Genomic DNA, 6109 nt, shown 5'->3' with positions numbered 1-6109 from the left:
CTCAACCTGCTTTCTTATATCCTCCAGGGCCCCTTCTCAGGTACTATCTACAGTGGCTAGGCCTCATACATCAACCATTAATTAAAAAACTGCCCTATAGGCTTACCTACAGGCCAGCTAGGTGTGGGAAATTTCTCACTTAAGGTTTCTTCTTCCCAAATGACCACATTTTATATAAATTCAAGAGAAAATCTAATCATCATGGCATTTAAATATCAAAATATTAAAAGCCAACTCATGAATTTTCACTTTATAGTAACACATTTCAAAAATTACATAAAAGTCTACCAGGGTCTATAAATGATTTAATAAAGTCATGGAACATGAAGTTAATATTTAAAATTACTTGTATTTATATATTATCACAAAATCCTTTAAAAATAAAATTTTAGAGCCAGAAATAAGGATATGAAAATTCACAAAGTAAGTAGAAATGCATTTTGAAACTTATGTTCAAGACCTTAATTCTAAAAAAGATAACAAAAAATTTTTTTTTTTTTTTTCCAAGACAGGGTTTCTCTGTAGCTTTGGTGCCTGTCCCGGAACTAGCTCTTGTAGACCAGGCTGGCCTCGAACTCCCAGAGATCTGTGGTGATATTTTGTTTGTAATTTAACAAATAAAGCTTACCTGAAGATCAGAGTGTGGAGCTAGCCACACTAGTTAGCCATAGAGGCCAGGCAGTGGTGGCACACACCTTTAATCCCACTACTCAGAAGACAGAAACAGATGAACCTCGGTGAGTTCAAGGCCACCCTGGGGTACACGAGATTGAAGCAGTCTAAAAGAGAAACAGAGGCACACAAAGCTCACACCTTTAATCCCAGTACTTGGTAATCACATGTCTTTAATCCCAACCCGAGGGAGGTGGAGACAGGAGGGGATATGGCTGGGCAGAAGGAGAAATATAAGGTGGAGGAGACAGGAGCTCAAGGCATTTGGTCTGAGGTTTCATAGAGAAAGCATTTAGTGTGAGGACCCGTAGAGACAGGATCCCCATTAGGTCTGAGGATTTTGTTGAGTTAAGAACTAGTGGTTGGCTGCTCGGTTTCTCTGATCTTTCAACTTCCACCTCCTAATATCTGACTCCAGGTTTTTATAAATAAGACCAATTCGAGTTTGCACTTCAGAGATATGCCTGCCTTTGCCTCCTAAGTGGAGTTCTGTGATTAAAGGTGTGTGCAACCACCACCTGGTGTAAAAGTTTTCTTTTTAATATACTAAAATGAGGCATATAGTAGTTAACTAAAAATAAAACCCAAATAGAGGATATTTGTTCCTTGATCACAGAAACTTGGTAAGTACTATAGGTATGTCACTTCTCCCCATGTCTGACTACAGATAACCCAGTTCCCATTAACATTACAATGAGTACCTTCTCCTTTTGGAGGAAACAGCCAATTCTGTAAGTTTTGTAGAAGAGAAGAGGGTCTAGAAGAAAAAAAAAAACAATGGAAGATCAAGGATGAAGGAGCTAGAGGACTGGGTTTCAAAGCTATGCTGATCAAGACAGCTCATTACTGCCTAAGGTTAAAAGCTACCTGGAACCAAAGCTTACAAAACTCTGAGCACAGAGTAACCCTTACCCTCTCTGGGGCTCCCTTTCTTCTCTCTCCATTTTCCACAGTAAGAGCTGATGAATGCACCTGCTATAGGCCAGTTTCTTTTATTACACTCTGCTTGTCTTAACTAACCTATGTAGCAGCAGAAAGGCCTGTGTTTTGTAAATGAAGAAACAGTGTTTACTGAATTCTAAACTGCTTGTCTGATGATAGGACTATACTTTCAATTCAAGACTTTGTAAAGACAACACTCTACTCTATCCATCACAAAGAGACGGTCATCATTGTGAAAACATTCCAGGGTCCACTACGCTCATCTGAGCATTTGGTATTTCTTGCCTCACTATTTTTCTGGCTCCAAAGTCCTTAGGCACACTTACAGGCATGGAAGTCTTGGAACAATGGCTCAAGGGAGCTGTGTTTCAATTAGCAAATTTGAAGCCAGTATGGTCAGCTCTCCAGATTCCAACACACCCACTCTTTTCTTTTCGTCTTTGCAGTGTAGTTTAAAATGTGCTGATTGAGAATCGGACTGCTGATGGTTGCAGCAACCTACACATCAAAAAGAAGGAGGCTGTGGGGAACACTTAGGAAGAACATAAAGATATTCCTTTCCATTTTTTAAAAGCTTTTACTGGCAGTGAGAGAGTGAGAAAGAGGAGAGATGGTCCAAAGGGGCCTTGTGTTTCATGACTTTAAAGGTACTTAGTGTGGATAAGAAGTTATTTCTCTTTTTTGCTTCTCTAAATAGGGATAGACAAATTGCCTTGAAAACAAAGGGAAATTCAGTTTCAGTGTCTGATTCAGTGTAAGCTTTGGAAATTTTGTTCTTTGGATACTTGTTTCATCAGAACAGTTTGGATGTGTGTGTGAAATAGATAGTTTTCAAGTTCACCACTTTAATAAAAAAGTTCAACTTTTTTCTTTATGAAGAGCCAGTTTAGATAAAACTTTGAGTTTATTTTAATAGATTTTTTTCAAGAACATTTTGATTAAAAGACACATACATACTTTATTAGGATGACTATCTGCTTGACAAAATTAAACAAGTAGCTTTAGAGTTTGTGGGAAAAATCTGACCTAGTCTATTAAGTTAGCTCGAGTAGTAATGACAGCATATGGTGCTAATGTGACCTCAAAATAAACTCAGGTTTAGGTAATGCTTATCATCTTAGCTTAGGGAGGAAAATTTCTCATGGCAGGAAATCAACTTAAACAATATGCTAAAAGTAAGTTTTAAAATTTTGCTATGATTTTCCTCAAGAAAGTCAATCTATCTATCTATCTATCTATCTATCTATCTATCTATCTATCTATTATCTATCTATCTATCATTTGTCATCGGCCACCTATCATCATCTGCTATCATCTACCTATTGATACTAGCATAATTATTGTTAAATTACAAATTTTATTAATAGTGAAATGAAATTTATGTGTGGGAGAAGAGAGACAAAGCCATTTGTTATAAAATATTAGAACATCAGTTTCTCTTATAATTTTGGTTGTGAGCCTAGATTTTAATGGCTGAGTTATCTCTCCAACCAGAACATCAGTTTCTTATAACTTAGAACTAATATTATTGTATTGATATTATACCTTTTAATAGAAAACCTGATAAATTCTTCAAGTTTCTGGTCAACATTAAATGATGTGTGTAGTTTGTAGTGTCTATTTTCAGAAATTGTTGCATTTAGTCCTATTTTATATTTTTGATTACAAATTTGATTACTTTATTAAACGTTGAACACAAAAGCCTAATTATTATAAGCTTACATTACAGAATTATAAGTTCATAACAGAATTAACTAGAAATCATAAAAATCATGCTAAGTATAATGGGTATACTTATTTTTTCTTTTGATAAATTATTTAATTCTCAGAAGGAGTGATGATAGGAGAGAAAGTACCTGGTCCCTGCTCTAGAGGCCAGCCACTGTAAATGCAAATCTACCTCCCTCTTCCTGAAGCTGCTCATTTCCTGTGCTCTGCAGGATGTTTTTCAAATCATTTTGTTCAACTTCAAACAAGGGAGTGTGTGTTCTCTGCAGCCTGGAGAGGGGGTGTGAGTGGTCCCTGCCCCTGCCTTTGTTCCATGTGGTGTCAGACTCTGGAGACTGGGGCTTGTGCTGTGGATTGATGGGTTCCTGGCAATTGTTCACAAATGAGTCTCTGCTCTTTCACTGTTCTCTTCTTATTCCACGGGCTGTTACTGTGCCAAATTGACATTACCTTACAAGAAATAGGATTAAAAGTTTGCTCTTTATTGGGTCTTCAAAGAAATTTTTATCAGATTAAAGGGAAACACTAAGTTGAAACAAGGAATGGTAAGATTTTAGCTTATTTTATGAGCTCTTACGGATAGTAACACTCCTGCACCAATTAAAGGACACATTAACATGATGAAAAGTTTCGATCATTTTTAAATGGAAAGTCGTTTTTGCTAAAGTATTTTTTTTTCCTCTGGCATGTATACAGCCACCTCACTTCCCATTGGACGACTTATAAAGAATTAAATATACACTTATGCTATAAATTGAGGAATGAACGTATTGCAGCTGTGGCAAATACTGCTGACTCAGCAGCCCTTCCCTTTGACAACTTCGTTAGCAAAAATAAAAAAGTTTAGATTTTCATACCTCAGATAGACTTCTCGAAATAGATTCTTTGAAGCACTGATCCATTGCCAGAGGGAGCAGGACCGCAGTCGCCCTCTCCCGACCTCAGCGGGCCTGGAATGCAGGTCGGATAAGGGACGTAACTGTCAGAGCCAGGCTTAACTTAGTGTGAAGGCCAAGGGCATCGAGCCAAAGAAACACCACGGCAAGGGTGCCCTGCGGAAACAGAACCACATGGGTAGGCTTTCACACCAAAGATTTTTATGGACCAGATCCAAAAACATCTTCTGTAAGAGGAAATGAAAGAGGAAATAACTTGTTATCCCAAAGCGGTGAGAGGGCTGGGGTGAAAGTTGACAGAAGCACTGAAAGACAGGAAAAGGACCAAGCTGTGAAAGGAAGGAATGGCCGAGAGGGGAACCGAGAAGATGGAGTGAGAATGGACATAAGCTCACAAAGATAAAGAGGAAGTGGGGATCATTTGGAAGGTAAACACACCATAGTGTAAAGGGCAGCCTTGCCAAGAATAACAACATCAAAATAATTAAAGGAAAAAGCTAACACGGATGTGAGGGAAGAGAGAAAACGCTGAGCAGTGCTTAAGTACAAGAACGTTCCAACTCAGCATTTCATCACTGACAACATAACAGGAAAAGAACGAACCCTGCAGCCATGTGCTAGGCTGTTCCACCCGCGATACTGTCTTATCACTCAGGTCCTGATGAGCCAGGCACAGGCAGATGACCGGGTGGGGTGAGAATTATAACCCTAGCTGTTTTTCTCTCTTGATTGCGTGTGTTCTCTATATTTGCCAGGAGGCCACAATACCAGAATGTTTTATTAGTCTCCTGAAATGTATTATTTTGTAGTGCTAATGTCTGTAATTTAGTGGGTTATAAAACCACATCATATATCCATTTTATATAGAAGACTTTCTTGGACTCTTTTCATGCTAATAATGGACTGTCTGAGAGACAATGTTAGGTGATCTGGCTTCTACTGAGTACTGCACCGACCACACACATTATCCACTCCTGTTCTGTGAGCAGTTAGCATCAAGTGCTTTGTGCTTTAGCTTAGTTCTTCAGCATCCCACAACCTTTTCCCCAGAATAAAAGTGTCCAGAAGACAGAGATCTTCTGGGAGACAGGAGTCATAAAGCCGACAGGCAAATCAAATTTCCAGTTTTTTTTTTTTAACTGAAGAAGCCTAAATAGGACATCTAAATTGACTAAGTAAAAGTGATATTAGAGTCTCCATCTACCCAAAATAACATTTATATAAACTTTTTAATAATTTTTCTATGTGGTGAAATTCACAAATGTTTTTTAAAATAATATTTATTTATAAATTTTTCTTGAAGAGTTTTGTCTGCATTTCATAATACTAAGAGTATATTACTTCAACAATGTGTATCAATACATTAAGTTCCGGGAACTGTGTGTGCCTAATCAAACCGTCTATTGTTTTATTTTTTCTCCTTGGTTAACTTTATAAGTATAATCTCATTTGGCTTTTCATATTATTATTAAATTATTTATTTCTTGGGCATAATATTGATTTTATAACAGTTAGTAAAGTAATAGAAATTTACATTTTCCCAGTTGGTGACACATATATTAAGAGAGAACTTTAACCTTCATCCTGTCACCATTCTAAGAGCCTGAGGCTTCAGTGTTATCATCTACATGAGCTTAAGATGTATAGGAAAAATGGCGACCCTTGGATGGATGAACTTCTTTTAAACACAGTGGACACATTGGGCTTATAAGACAGAAGGGGACTGCATTGAATCTATAGACAGAGACCCACATTGGAGCACCAGACAGAAATCTCAAGATCCAAATCAGGAGCAGAAGGAGGGGGAGCACGAGCAAGGAACTCAGGACCGCGAGGGGTACACCCACACACTGAGACAATGGGGATGATCT

Source organism: Microtus ochrogaster, chromosome 19 (assembly GCF_000317375.1).
Source record: "Microtus ochrogaster isolate Prairie Vole_2 chromosome 19, MicOch1.0, whole genome shotgun sequence".
Classification (NCBI taxonomy): Eukaryota; Metazoa; Chordata; class Mammalia; order Rodentia; family Cricetidae; genus Microtus; species Microtus ochrogaster.
This window is presented reverse-complemented; position numbering follows the sequence as displayed.